The sequence below is a fragment of the Tachyglossus aculeatus genome, chromosome 14, assembly GCF_015852505.1.
Source record: "Tachyglossus aculeatus isolate mTacAcu1 chromosome 14, mTacAcu1.pri, whole genome shotgun sequence".
Lineage (NCBI taxonomy): Eukaryota > Metazoa > Chordata > Mammalia > Monotremata > Tachyglossidae > Tachyglossus > Tachyglossus aculeatus.
This window is the reverse complement of record NC_052079.1, coordinates 45,397,198-45,413,108: the sequence shown is the minus strand read 5'-3', so window position 1 is coordinate 45,413,108 and position 15,911 is coordinate 45,397,198. Positions and strand designations below refer to the sequence as shown.

The window sequence follows — 15,911 nt, the reverse complement described above, 5'->3', positions numbered from 1 at the left end:
CCAGGGACTGCACTAAGCACTGGGGTGGATAATAATAATAATAATAATGTATTAAACGCTTACTATGTGCCAAGCACTGTAATCATAATAATAATAACGGTATGAAGTGCTTACTATGTGCCAAGCACTGTAATCATAATAATAATGATTGTATTTGTTAAGGGCTTACTATGTGCCAGGCACTATACTAAGTGCTGGGGTGGATAATGACAATAATAATAATGATGGTATTTGTTAAGAACTTACTATATGCTAGGCACTGCACTAAGCGCTGGGGTGGATAATAATAATAATAATAATAATGTATTAAGCACTTACTATGTGTCAAGCACTGTAATAATAATAATAATGATAGTATTTGTTAAGGGCTTACTATATGCCAGGGATTGCACAAAGCACTGGGGTGGATAATAATAATAATAATGTATTAAGCGCTTACTATGCGTCAAGCACTGTAATCATAATAATAATGATGGTATTTGTTAAGTGCTTACTATGTGCCAAACACTGTAATCATAATAATAATGATTGTATTTGTTAAGGGCTTACTATGTGCCAGGGACTGCACTAACCACTGGGGTGGATAATGACAATAATAATAATGGTAGTATTTGTTAAGGGCTTACTATATGCCAGGGACTGCACAAAGCACTGGGGTGGATAACAATAATAATAATAATAATAATGTATTAAGCGCTTACTATGTGCCAAGCACTGTAATCATAATAATAATGATGGTATTTGTTAAGTGCTTACTATGTGCCAAGCACTGTAATCATAATAATAATGATTGTATTTGTTAAGGGCTTACTATGTGCCAGGGACTGCACTAACCACTGGGGTGGATAATGACAATAATAATAATGATGGTATTCGTTAAGGACTTACTATGTGCTAGGCACTGCACTAAGCGCTGGGGTGAATAATAATAATAATAATAATGTATTAAGCACTTACTATGTGTCAAGCACTGTAATAATAATAATAATAATAATGATAGTATTTGTTAAGGGCTTACTATGTGCCAGGGACTGCACTAAGCACTGGGGTGGATAATAATAATAATAATAATAATGTATTAAGCGCTTACTATGTGCCAAGCACTGTAATCATAATAATAATGATGGTATTAAGTGCTTACTATGTGCCAAGCACTGTAATCATAACAATAATGATAGTATTTGTTAAGGGCTTACTATGTGCCAGGGACTGCACTAAGCACTGGGAGGGATAATAATAATAATAATAATAATGTATTTGTTTATCCTTTACTATGTGCCAAGCACTGTAATCATAATAATAATGATGGTATTTGTTAAGGACTTACTCTGTGCCAGGCATTGCACTAAGCACTGGCATGGATAGTTAATAATAATAATAATAATGGTAATTGTTAAGCACATACTATGTGCCAAGCACTGTTCTAAGCACTGGGGTAGTTACAAGGTGATCAGGTTGTCCCACGTGGGGCTCACAGTCTTCATCCCCATTTTTACAGATGAGGGAAATGAGGCACAGAGAAGTGAAGTGGCTTGCCCATGGGGTGGAGTTGGATTAGAACCCACAATCTCTGACTCCCAAGCCCGTGCTCTTGAGCACTTACTCTGGGCAGAGCACTGTTGTAAGCACTTGGGAGAATACGAAAGATACCGGGTCATTTCACCCTAGATTAATCAATCAATGGTATTGATTGATTAATCAATCGATTGATTGATTAATCAATCAAGAGAAGCAGCGTGGCTCAGTGGAAAGAGCCCGGGCTTTGGAGTCAGACGTCATGGGTTCGAATCCCAGCTCCGCCACAAGTCTGCTGTGTGACTTTGGGCAAGTCACTTAACTTCTCTGAGCCTCAGTTACCTCATCTGTAAAAATGGGGACTAAGACTGTGAGCCCCACGTGGGACAACTTGATCCCATTGTATCCCCCCCAGTGCTTAGAACAGTGCTTTGCACATAGTAAGCGCTTAACAAATGCCATTTTTAATTATTATTATTATTATTATTACAAGTCGGCAACATAGAGAGACAGTCCCTACCCAACAAAGGGCTCATGGTCTAGAAATAATAATAATAACAATAATGTATTTGTTAAGCGCTTACTATGTGCCAAGCGCTGTAATCGTAATAATAATGATGGCATTTGTTAAGGGCTTACTATGTGCCAGGCACTATACTAAGCGCTGGGGTGGATAATGACAATAATAATAATGATGGTATTTGTTAAGGACTTACTATATGCTAGGCACTGCACTAAGCGCTAGGGTGGATAATAATAATAATGTATTAAGCACTCACTATATGTCAAGCACTGTAATAATAATAGTAATGATAGTATTTGTTAAGGGCTTACTATGTGCCAGGGACTGCACTAAGCACTGGGGTGGATAATAATAGTAATAATAATGTATTAAACGCTTACTATGTGCCAAGCACTGTAATCATAATAATAATGATGGTATTTGTTAAGTGCTTACCATGTACCAAGCACTGTAATCATAATAATAATGATTGTATTTGTTAAGGGCTTACTATGTGCCAGGGACTGCACTAACCACTGGGGTGGATAATAATAATAATAATAATAATGTATTTGTTAAGCACTTACTATGTGCCAAGCACTGTAATCATAATAATAATGATGGTATTTGTTAAGGGCTTACAATGTGTAAGGCACTGCACTAAGCGCTGGGGGGATAATAATAATAATAATAATAATAATAATAATAATAATAATAATAATAATGTATTTGTTTATCCTTTACTATGTGCCGAGCATTGTAATCATAATAATAATGATGGTATTTGTTAAGGACTTACTCTGTGTCAGGCATTGCACTAAGCGCTGGCATGGATAGTTAATAATAATAATAATGGTAATTGTTAAGCACATACTATGTGCCAAGCACTGTTCTAATCACTGGGGTAGATACAAGGTGATCAGGTTGTCCCACATGGGGCTCACAGTCTTCATCCCCATTTTTAAAGATGAGGGAAATGAGACACAGAGAAGTGAAGTGGCTTGCCCATGGGGTGGAGTCGGATTAGAACCCACAACCTCTGACTCCCAAGCCTGTGCTCTTGAGCACTTACTCTGGGCAGAGCACTGTTGTAAGCACTTGGGAGAATACGATAGATACCGGGTCATTTCACCCTAGATTAATCAATCAATGGTATTGATTAATTAATCAATCAAGAGAAGCAGCGTGGCTCAGTGGAAAGAGCCTGGGCTTTGGAGTCAGACGTTGTGGGTTCGAATTCCAGCTCCGCCACAAGTCTGCTGTGTGACCTTGGGCAAGTCACTTAACTTCTCTGAGCCTCAGTTACCTCATCTGTAAAAATGGGGATTAAGACTGTGAGCCCCACTTGGGACAACTTGATCACATTGTATCCCCCCCAGCACTTAGAACAGTGCTTTGCACATAGTAAGCGCTTAACAAATGCCATCATTATTATTATAATTATTATTTATCGAGCACTTGGAAGAGTACAACAGAATCAGCAGACAGGTTCCCTGCCCGTAATGAGCTTACAGTCTAGAGATGATATAGACCAGCTCTCCCTCTTCCACAGGAAGCAATGGTTAATGATCTCCGGAAAGTTTATCACTTCTGCTTCATCACCGTGATTACCAAAGGACACAATAATTATCTGGGAGTCTGGACTCCCAGTCAGAACAGGGGCTCTGATTTGGCTTGGCCAAAGTTCCCTCTCCCCATCTTCTCTTGGCCCTATCTCAATCCATCCTATTTATTGAGCGCTTACCTAGTGCATGACACTGTAGTAAGCACTTGAAAGAGCGCAGTAGAACAGAGTCAGTAGCCATCTTCCTGACCCATAAGGAGTTTACGGTGTAGCAGAAACTTCCTTCCTCTCCTCCTCGTCCCCCCCTTCCTTCCTCTCCCCCTCGTCCCCCTCTCCATCCCCCCATCTTACCTCCCTCCCTTCCCCACAGCACCTGTATATATGTATATATGTTTGTACATATTTTTTTACTCTATTTATTTATTTATTTAATTTATTTCTACATATCTATTCTATTTTATTTTGTTAGTATGTTTGGTTTTGTTCTCTGTCTCCCCCTTTTAGACTGTGAGCCCACTGTTGGGTAGGGACTGTCTCTATATGTTGCCAATTTGTACTTCCCAAGCGCTTAGTACAGTGCTCTGCACATAGTAAGCGCTCAATAAATACGATTGATGATGATGATGATGATGATGAAAGAGGCTCCGCAGCATTTTCAATCGGTAAAATGAAGGTTACACTTCTCTGTGCCTCAGTTACCTCGTCTGTGAAATGGGGATGAAGACTGTGAGACCCCCAGGGGACAACCTGGTCACCTTGTAACCTCCCCAGCGCTTAGAACAGTGCTTTGCACATAGTAAGCGCTTAATAAATGTCATTATTATTATTATTATTATCCATCATCCAGAGCAGAGGTAAGAGCTGGGGGGTGGGGAGTGAAGATGGTGTTGTTTTGAGATGGCCATGGAGGGAGAAAAAAGGAACGTATGGTGACTACAGTGCTACAGTGAGTTCAAACAAATATGTGGTGGCCATTTGCCTAGTTTTTAGCCAGCCTTCCCCCTGCCTGGTTCTGAAATGGCACCAGATAGCTTTATGCCCCCTCTTCCTCAGCTCCTGCCCGTGAGTCCTGAGGCGGGGAAGCAATGCCTGTTTCTATAGGGACTGAGAAGAGGATATGTTTCTGGAGTGAGGTGGGGCAGGACTAGTTCCCCACCCAACTCAGCAACAGGCTCAGAGTCCAAGGTTCCACATGATATCATTTTGTTGCATTTCATGATTATGTAACACGCGGACCATAGATCTGCTAGTTCTGTGTCAGCAAAAAAGTGTCCAGCATCCTTGGGAGCTGTCAAAAGCCACCCTATCTGAGCCCAGGACAGTGGTTCCAGTTCTCTGCACACAGAAAGTGCTCAATAAATAGGATTGATTGATTGATTAATTGATCCCAATGTGTAAAGTGGCTTTAATTCCTTGGCTGAATCCCAGGACCTACATTGGCGGGGTGAAGGAGGTTGGAAGGTACTCTCGTAACCTCAACATGGGCAGGGAATGTGTCTGCTGATTCCGTTGTACTCTCCAAGCGCTTAGTACAGTGCTCTGCACACAGTAAGCACTCAGTAAATACAGTTGATTGTCAGTGATTGCCCTGTTCACACCCTTCATGATTTTGAAAGTACAGCCACGTCCTTTTTCTACCGGCATCTCCCTAGACCCAAGAGTCCTAATCTTTTCAGTTCGGTCTCTTATGAAAGTTGTACCATCTGCCCAGTCGACGTGGCGTAGCTTTAAGCAGGGTAAATGAGAAGCAACATTTAAAAAATAGAGTGAAGCAAAACCTCAAACAAAAGGACGGACACGGCTTGGAGGGAATAGTGAAGGACAGAGCAGCTTGGCATGCAGAAATCAGCAGAGACTTGTTTTGAGAGTTTGGGCATTTGAGTGCAAGTGAGGCAGAATTGAAATGGGCACCAGGTGTTGAGAGTGGCGGCGGCAACCACAAACCAAAAAAAACAGCTTTTTTACATGGGTGCAATGTGAAAATGACAGTTGGTCATGCTTTGATCTACTCAGTTCCACTAACACATGTGGATAGTGATCACTGTCAGTGTCATCTTCTCCAGATACAAAACATGGCTCTATAGTCACTCCAGTTGATTTGATTGCCTAGTTTACCTACTGTTTAGTTAGGTTTTTCCCTTGTTCCCCTCTGTCTGCAGAGCACTGTATCAAGCACTAGGGTGAGTACAATAGATATAAAAGCAATATCATTGCCTTCAAAGAGCTTACAATCTAAATTAGGAGAGGCAGGAAGAAAAATAGAGGCACAGCTGGTCTTAATAAGAGTGGGGGGGAAATGGATAAGTGAATAAATGATAGAGAACACAAATTGATAGGTATTTCAGTCCTGTCTTAGTGTTATTGCTATTTGGAAATATGAGTACCGAAGTGGATGTTGGAATTATTTGACTTGGATAGGAGGAAATTAATCAGGGGATGCCCTCTGGAGGAGGTGGAGTTTTAGAAGGGCTTTGGATCTGAGAAGAGTTGTGATATGATGGATTTGAAGAGGTGGGGAATTCCAGGCAGGAGAAAAGGAAGGAGTAAGAGGCCAGAGGATGGAGAAGCTAGAGTGCGTGGCAGTGAGAAAATTTTCTTGGGATGAGTAAGAGGAGAGCAGGAGAGCCAGAAAGCCGATGGTCCAGGAGTTTTTGCATGATGCAGATGAGCAAGGGTAGTTATTGGAGATTTCTGAGCTACCTAGAGATGGTTCACTGGACTATGTTTTGAAAAGATGATCAATGCCACGGAGCATTGTAAAGATTGAGGACAGGAGAGGTTAGAGGCAGGGAGACCAGTGAGGAGGCCACTGCAATAAGAGATGGCAAGAGCTTAAACCAGGGTGATTACCACTTGAGTGGAAAGGAAAGGGCACATCTAGGAAATGATATGGAGAAAGAACCAGCAGGATTTGGTAACTGAAAGTCAAACAAGCTTTTGGGATCATTCATTAATTCTCAACATGTTTATATTTTAATATCCCCATTTGAAACTCCATCTCCAGGAACTCCCCTCAAGTCCCTGCCCTAGTTGTTGTTTTGTTTCTTATCTTCGAAAACAGATAAATAAATAGACCATAGGACAAAATGTCATTTTAGGAAGCAACTTCAGAACAGGGAGTAGAGTTTTTACTTTCAGTGATTGGTGTCTACAGCAACTAAATGCATTTAAGTAATAAAATCAACCTGAGAATTTTTTTAATGTGTGCAATTCTAGATCACCTCTCAGGGCCACACCTGGAGAATTTCCTGTACTCTACCCGTCTCGACTATGGGAGGGAGAGTCAAGCAGAGGCATATCCATTTCATTCCTAGCTTGGGCAGTGGCTAGTGAGTGGAAGGCAATCTGCTGCAAGTCAAAACAAACCTGTGCTGGGCAGCAGCGGCCTGGGAGAGAGTCGGTGGCGGAGGCTCCCGTTTACTGTTTGGAAGAAGGCAGTGGTAAACCGCTTCTGTATTTTTACCTGGAAAACTCTATGGATACACTACCAGAACGATTGCAGATGGAGGTGGGGTATTTTGGGAGGGATGTGTCCACCGTGTTGCTATGGGTTGGACATGACTAGATTGCATAAGAAAACAACAATTCTGGATAATTTAGCTGCACTTAATATTTGAAACAAGCCAGCAGATGGCAGGCTAATACCTTGCCTTTTCTGAAGGAACAGTGCGACTAATTTCACTTTCAAAATTATTTTACCAAATTCAAATAAGAAGAAATACATTTGTTTGAAATATTTTTCGTGACACATAAATCTATCTCCCCAACCCAATCAATCAATCAATCAATCAATCGTATTAATTGAGCACTTACTGTGTGCAGAGCACAGTACTAAGCGCTTGGGAAGTGCAAGTTGGCAACATATAGAGACAGTCCCTACCCAACAGTGGGCTCACAGTCTAAATATCGTAAACATTGTACAGCTGCTCTGTGGAGTGAGCGGTCAACAAAGCATGTTAAAAAAATAATCAAATTAATTGAAATCTAGGGGATGACAGATTCTATTATCTTTATAAGTTAATCTTATTTGATGCAAGCAAATTTAACATAGCCTTTTCTTTGTACGGTAATGATGTATTTAACACAAAGGTAAATAAAGTATAAAGTCAACTGTTCATTCCCAACAGCTGAAGTTTTTTTTTTAAAACTGTGGGCTATGAGATTGTAAAGGGTGTAAGTGAGGTGATCTCTTTCTTTCTGTTTGTATTTTTTCCAGCGATGGAGTCTTGGCTTCTCGGTGCAAGGTCCCATCTTTGAGGCTTACACAGACACAGTTGGGGGAACATTTTCAAACTTCAGGTTTTGCCTTTTCTTCTTCCTGTGGCTCCGTGTCCCAAATGGGAGTCTTGATATGTTCTGGTAGTTTTTCTAATCTAAAATATTTCTGGGCACTTTAAATTGTGTGCTCAAAGAGAGCACTTTTAATGTCACAGACTAGTTAGGAGGGAGGTGATTTTGTTAAATTTACAACTGCTGATCAGCTTCAAAGAGCCAGTTTGATGATCCATCATTGTGGTTTGCTTTGTTCAATCGACCAATCAATCCACAGTATTTATTAAGAGTTTACCATGTGCAGAGCACTGTAGTAAACTAGAGTTCAGATCTAATTCATTCAATCATATTTATTGAGCGCTTTCTGTGTGCAGAGCACAGATACCGGGGAGTTGAGGGTTTTAGCCTGGCAGAAAGTGTTTTCTGTATGGAAAATGTAAAAATGTTGGGCCAGATTACTCTCATTCAAACAGAAAGTTAACATTTTACTTGGAGGAAGACATGATTACCCTCTCAGGATCACAACTAGAGAGTTTCCAGTATTCTATCAGTCTTGGCTATGGGAAGGAGAGTCAAGCAGAGGCATATCCATTTCATTCCTAGCTTGGGCAGTGGCTAGCAAGTGGAAGGCAATCTGCTACAAGCCAAAACTAACCTGTGCTGGGCAGCAGCTGCATGGGAGAGAGTCAAGGGCGGAGACTCAAATTTACTGTGTGGAAGAAAGCAGTGATAAACCACTTCTGTATTTTTACCAAAAAACCTCTATGGATACACTATCAGAACGAGTGCAGTTGGAGAGCGGGGCGTTCTGGGAGAGATATGTCCATGGTGTCGCTAAGGGTTGGAAATGCCTCGACGGCATAAGACAAGATGTTTTTATTATATAATAGTCCATCAGATGACTCCTTGACATCCAATGGCATTTAGAGCTGAATATTTCCGGCAGTGTGTCACTGTCCGGACCTGTGCAAGGATGCCCTGTGAGAGTTACAGCAACCTTCAATACTAGGGAAGGGAGTTTATCCAGAGGCCCAAAGCAACTACTCTTCCACTTGTTAGCACTCTTGCTTTTTCTCGTAAAAGAGCCCCTAAGGCAGCTGTACCCCAATCAATCATATTTCATTCAATCATACTTACTGAGCGCCTACTGTATGCAAAGCACTGTACTAAGCTTTGGGGAAGTACAATATACCAATAAACAGACACATTCCTTGCTCCCAGCGAGCTTACAGTCTTCACCTTTGACTTCCTGAGCCCAAATTCAATATGGCAAAGAGATGGAATCAATCAATCAAACCATCAATCAGTGGTATTTTTGGAGTGCTGCATGCAATGCACTATACTAAGTAAATATTTGGGAAAGTACAGTACAATAGAGTTAGTTACGGTCTATAGGGATTAGACAGACTTACCTAGATCAATAACAACTTCCCCCTGTTGGTTGAACAATACCTCCCAGTGTCACCTAGAATGTATCAGAAGTGACTAATAATAATAATAATGATAATAATTGTGGTATTTGTTAAGCACTTACTATCTGCCAAGCACTGTACTAATCACTGGGGAGGATAGAAGCAAATCAGGTTGGACAGAGTCCCTGTCCCACATGGGGCTCACGGTCTCAAGCCCCATTTTATAGATGAGGTGACTGAGGCCCAGAGAAGTGAAGTGAGTCACCCAAGGTCCCACAGCAGACCTGACAGATGTGACCTTCTGATTCCCGGGCCCATGCTCTGTCCACTAGAGGAATTGGGGGAAGGGTGAAAGAGACAGGGGATCAGGAAGCATTCTTAGTATTCCTTCCAACTGAGAGGAAAAGTTCTCTTAGGAATAGGTACACTTTGGGAATGAGTGTTTGCCAGCAGGATCCTCAGCTACGGAACATTTTTCAGAAAGCAGGACCTCCTGAAGAAAGGAGAGTACCCATAGGAGCAGCTCAACCGATCAAATGAGGAGAGCGCTAAACTAGGTTTGGGAAGGATGGATGTACCAAATTCAAAAGCGAGTTTACATTTCTGTTAGACTGTAGTCTCCTTGAAGTCAGGGGTCATGCCCACCTATTCTAGTGACGCTTCCCAAACGCTTGGTAGAGTGCTCTGCACAGACTCAGTGCTCAGTAAATATCATTGATCGATTTTATCCAAAGTGGAGCTTAAACTCTAGAATAGACTTGGGAAGTTTCAAGTGTTGGTGACGTCTTAAGGAGAAGAATAACGGGGAAAAAATCCCATAAATGCAAGAGCATGAGAGAAGAGGGAGGAACTGGAGGTCATAGGATATAATTGGAATAACTGGGTAGAAAGGTATCGATTGCTCATGAAAGAAGAGGAAATAAGGAGGTGGTTTTGCCCTATTCAATAAAAATAGCTAGATAACCCAAAGATAGCTAAAGATATTTGTTTAGCTACGGCTAAAGAGATCTAAAGATAGCTAAAGATGCCCCTCCAAAAAACAGATAGAGGCTAGCAGGTACAATTTGAAATGGGTGAACCTCAAAGGGATGTCTTTTAGTCGCCATTTTTTATAAACTTAAAAGTAATTCATGCCACGTGTCCCGCTCAATGCTTTTCTTTACTTGATTGCAGCTCGCCCTACTGGTGTTATCACTCCCAGATTTCTCCCGAGATGCCACATTGTCTGAAGCCTTGTTGTAACGCAGCTTTGAAACGTTCCCTCCTTCCTGCTTGCTTTTGCTGCTTCCAATAACTGTGGTATTTGTTAAGCGCTTACCCTGTGCCAAGCACTGTAGTCAGCAGTGGGGGGTAGATGCAAGATCATCAGAGCCCACATGGGGTACACAGTTGAAAGTACACAGAGAAGCAGCGTGGCTCAATGAAAAGAGCCCGGGCTTGGGAGTCAGAGGTCATGGGTTCTAATCCCGGCTCCACCACTTGTTAGCTGTGTGCCTCTGGGCAAGTCACTGAACTTCTCTGTGCCTCAGTTACATCATCTGCAAAATGGAGATTAGGACTGTGAGCCCCACTTGGGGCAACCTGATTACCCATATCTACCCCAGTGCTTAGAACAGTGCTTGGCACATAGTAAGTGCTTACCAAATACCATCATCATTATTATTAAAATAAGCGGGAGAACCGGTATTGAATCCCCATTTTGCAGATGAGGGAACTGAGGCATGGAGAAGTTAAGAGACTTGTCCAAGGTCATCCAGCAGATAAAGTGGCAGAGACAGGATTAGAACCCAGGTCCTCTGACTCCCAGGCCTGTGCTCTTTCCAATGATAATAATAATGAGGTAACTGAGGCACAGAAAAGTGAAGTGGCTTGCCCAAGGTCACCCAGCAAACAAGTGGTGGGGCTGGAATTAGAACCCATGACCTTCTGATCGTGGCTCAGCGGAAAGAGTCCGGGCTTTGGAGTCAGAGGTCATGGGTTCGAATCCCGGCTCCGCCACATGTCCGCTGTGTGACCTTGGGCAAGTCACTTCGCTTCTCTGAGCCTCAGTTACCTCATCTGTAAAATGGGGATGAAGACTGTGAGCCCCACGTGGGACAACCTGATCACCTTGTATCCTCCCCAGCGCTTAGAACAGTGCTTTGCACATAGTAAGCGCTTAACAAATGCCATCATCATCATCATCATCATCTGATTCCCAGGCCTGTGCTCTATCCACTTCACCATGCTGCTTCCAATCTCTGCACATCTCTCATCCAGCACTCTCTATTAAGATGAACCTAGTTTTGATTCTAGGAGATTGACTTTGCTGTACGACCTAGATTGTCTGTGATCCTGTCTTGCTATTTGATGCGAAGGACAAGCCATAAGTGATTCTGATGGAACTACTCCAAGAGCCAGAAGTGGCATCTCTCAGGAGATCAGGCCCCTCAACCACAGATACAGTGGACTGGTTGACCGTGGGTTTGCTTGGAGCCTAATGCCAATCCTGTTGCCCCACTCTGTTCTACAGTCTCCTAAAGGAAACGCTGGCCTCCTTGATTCGATTTTCTACTTCCCTTTGCAACATTAGTCAGTGTGTAGCTTACACAACAGAATTTGGTGACAGCGTTCGGCAATTGGCTGACATAGATTTTCAGTTGTGAGAACTAGTTCCTTGGTGCAGGGTGATAAATTTCCTTGTCTCGATTTAGGTTTGTCACCCTGGATCACTTTACTGATTTAACAAAGCAGTTTATAATCCCTTGCAGATCTTCTTGGCTCCGTGGCTGTAGGGCATAGAGCTGTTATTGAACTACTCTTTCTAGGAATTTGGATGCCACTCAATAAGTCGATTTGGAAGTTTCCCAGAGGCATGTAAGCATATCCTAATACCTGCGTCCCAGTCTCCTGTTGCATCTTCCACTGTGGTTCATAACATATACTGAATAAGGCTGGACCCACTTCTTTATGGTATTTGTTAAGCATTTACTCTGTGCCAAATCAGTTTGGACACAGTCCCTGTCCTGCAAAAGGCTCACAGTCTTACTCCCCAATTTACAGATGAGGTAACTGAGGCACAGAGAAGTTAAGCAACTGACCCAAAGTCACACAGCAGACAAGTGGCAGAACTGGGTTTAGAACCCAGGTCCCCATGACTTCCAGCTCCATGCTCTATCCACTAGGCCATTTGCATCCCTGCTTCTCCCTGATAATACTACTACTACTACTACTTGTTAAGCGCTTGCTGTGTGCCAAGCACTATTCTAAGCACTGAGGTGGATACAGGTTAATCAGGTTAGACAGAGTCCCTATCCCACATGGGGCTCACACTCTTAATCCCCATTTTACAGATGAGGTAACTGAGGCCCAGAGAAGTTAAGTGACTTCCCCAAGGTCACACAGCAGACATGTGGCAGAGCTGGGAGTGGATTGGACAGGGCACCCCAAGCTCTGACATGGCCAACTATGCAGTCACGAAGTAGTCCCAGGAATCTCAGGGCAATTCATTAAGCAATTTCTCCGGTCCAGATTTGCCGATGGTGTCGAGCGCTTTTTTTAAGGTCTTGGTGCTGCTTCCTGAACTTTTCTTATATCTGATGGACTGGAACAGTCATGTCCACTGTGCTACACACTGTGATCTGAAGCCACGCTGGGCCTGTCTCAATGTGGCTGCACAGGGGTAGAGAGGAAGAGGGGGCAACACATTGACCGGGGCGTTCAGGTGTGAATGTCAATATCCGTCTGCAGCTGAAGCTGAAGTCTCAGCCCCCCACCCCCTCACCTGCCTTCTTTCCTGTCGAAGAGAGTGGAGGAGAAGCTTTCCTGCGGTGGGGAGAGATCATCTCTTCCCAGACACAGAAATGCCAAACTTTCCACTGACATTGGCTTTAAACACACAGCACCTGTGAACCGCAAATGTTCAGCATTTCAAAGTTCCCCGTAAAAAACTGTAACTGCCAAAGACTAGAGACACCAAAAATATAATGTAGCAACATCTTTTTATGGGCAACTAGATGGCAGTAATGGCACACCAAAAATCCCCTGAGGCGCTTTTAATCCTTGTTTCACCTTCTGCTTCACTTAGAGAGAACATGAAGATGGAAATTTGCTGGTGATGTTCTTCTGGGGGTATATAAAAACTTAATTGAGAGCAATCAGAAAAGTGTTTGAACAAAGGACCAGTTTCACACGGCTGCCAGATTTTTCACTGACTGTTTTTCTCCGTTTCTACGTTGGTTTAAAGGATTTAAAAGTGTGCAATCTGCAATAAAAATAAGTCTCTCTAAACTCTTTATTCTAAAGCTGCGTTAAAGACGTGCTATAATTAAATTACTCTAATTGCAATAAGAAGCTCACTTGGAGGCATTGCTACCAAGAGATTGTGCTGGCAAGACCTGGGACATTTTGACTGAAAGCAGAGAACAAAACCTCAAAATGCTTGTAATCTCTTTTCCTTCCAATTCTGGAGGGGTTTTGATCATTTATACCCAAACGTTTTAAGGGAGTCAAAATGGTGCCCACGAGCTAGCTTTCTATTTTACCTATTACTACTACAAAAAGAGGCGATTGATGATTTTTTTCAGTGGTGGAAACAAAACATTAAATTTTCGCACAATCTGGGTCCCAATTCACTCTTTTTCTGTTAGTACTTGCAGGATGATGTCTTCTAAAAAATGCCGCGGAGCTGTTGCTATGTGTCCGAGCTCAACAAGCTTAAACTTTGCATAGCCCATGCTAAACTAATTTGAGTCAATTTGTCTACATCATTTCAACAATCATCCTGTGCATTTTGAATCGCACATACAACACCGCATGATAAAGACCCACCCAGCAGATGCCGACTGCTCATTCTGCCGTGGTCTCGCTGTTGCTAGCTCTTCACCATGGTTTCTCCATATCCTAGTGACAATGTTAGTTTTTCGACTGTGGGGTTTAGGCTCTGCCTGGCTAGTTAAAACTTTCTTTAGAGTGGACAGCTCCTATACAATTGGCAGCTTTCTGCCTGACCTTTCTTGAAAAAAGAAAAAAAAAAGATAAAAATCACTGTGTGGGTGAATGTGAACATCTGTATCCAGTTACACTTTTCTTTTAGAGTAATACAAAGCAGACTTAGTAACTTTAAAAATGCACACACTCGACCAAGCATTATCCTTGTAATAGGATGGAGTTAAAATGTAAACATAATTGAGCATAAAGTTGAGCACTTGAAAAATGATACTTTCAGTAACTAGCAAAATATTGAATTGCCATAACAAGAGGCAGGCAGAATTAGCAGAAAGGATTCAGAATTTCCAAGTTTTCGGAGAGAAAAAACTTAATAATGGGAAAATTATTTCAAGGGAATAGCTAGAGCTGGGTTGAGTCATGGAATCTGGCATTTCATTCATCTGCTAAGTAACTTTTAAGACTCAACTGGGTTTTTCTTTTTTTGTGGTATTTGTTACATACTATGTGTCACGTACTGTATTTAGCTCTGGGGCAGGCACAAAGATAATAGGGTTGGACGCAGTCTCCTGTCCCATGTAGGGTTCACAGTCTTAATCTCCATTTTACAGAGAAGGTAATTGAGGCACAGAGAAGTTAGGTGATTTGCCTCAGGGCCACAGCAGAGAAGTAGTGGGGCTGGGATTAGAACCCAGGTCCTCTGACTCCCTCTTGCTTATTAAGTTCTCCATGTAAAATCTGGTCCAGTAGTCGTGAAACCATTTTTCCTGTTTTAAAAGGATTTGGATTGTCCTCCAAGAGGAGACATGGAATCAAATACCCATAATGTGTAATGTGTCCATATTGTTATCATGATCTTGTTGATCCTTAGATAATGCTTTCAACCTTATTTCTGAAATCATCAGTTCTCAGAGCACCTGAAAACCAAACTATTTGAAATTGCCCTCTGGTGAAGATTTGATTTGATTTTGAAAGAGATTTTACAAATGACAGCATTGATAAATGGCCTTAGAAAATACCTCTTCAGGTATTTTCCTCTACACAGATGACTCCCAAGTCTGCCTCACTAGCCCTGAACTTTCTCCTCTGTGAACTTGTCTTTCCTCCTGCCTTGAGGACACCTCTACATGGATGTCCCACTGACACCTCAAGCTTAACATGTCCAAGAATGAACTCCTCCTCATCTTCTCTTCCAAATCCTCTCCTCCACTTCACTTTCCCACAGCAGCCAAAAGCACCACCGTCCTTTCCGTCTCTCAGGCTCATAACCAAGACACTATCCTTGATTCCTATCTCTTTCAACTTCCATATTCAGTCTGTTCTGAAAATAAAAGTCGTGTGTTCACTCTGTAATGCACCACGCCCCAGCCTGCTGATCCACTTGCCCTCCATACCCCAGCGGGAATTCGGCTGGCAGGGATGGAAGAGTCGGGATGGTTCTCTGTGGTCAGGGACCATGTCTGTTTATTGTTATATTGTACTCTCCCAGGCGCTTAGTACAGTGCTCTGCATACATTAAGTTCTCAATAAATTCAACTGACTGACTGCAAACCACCATCATTCTAACCAATTCCTTTGTACAGGTTCCTGGTCTTGGACTCTTCTTGTCAGTGTCACCTTCTTTCCTTCCTTCTCTTTCCCTCTCTGTGCCCCCTTAGTAGATTTGTGGGGGGAAGAGAGGCAAATTTAGCAATGTTAATCAATCGATGGCATTTATTGA

General features: G+C 42.3%; 2 non-coding genes across 2 annotated transcripts; both read left to right on the top strand.

Moving 5' to 3' along the window:
- Window positions 1-6,799: 6,799 nt before the first annotated feature.
- LOC119937372 lies at window positions 6,800-6,937 on the top strand. Its single transcript, XR_005454046.1, has one exon. It is a non-coding gene; the product is annotated as a small nucleolar RNA SNORA7 (small nucleolar RNA).
- Window positions 6,938-8,360: 1,423 nt separating this feature from the next.
- Window positions 8,361-8,498, top strand: LOC119937345. Its single transcript, XR_005454021.1, has one exon. It is a non-coding gene; the product is annotated as a small nucleolar RNA SNORA7 (small nucleolar RNA).
- Window positions 8,499-15,911: the final 7,413 nt, after the last annotated feature.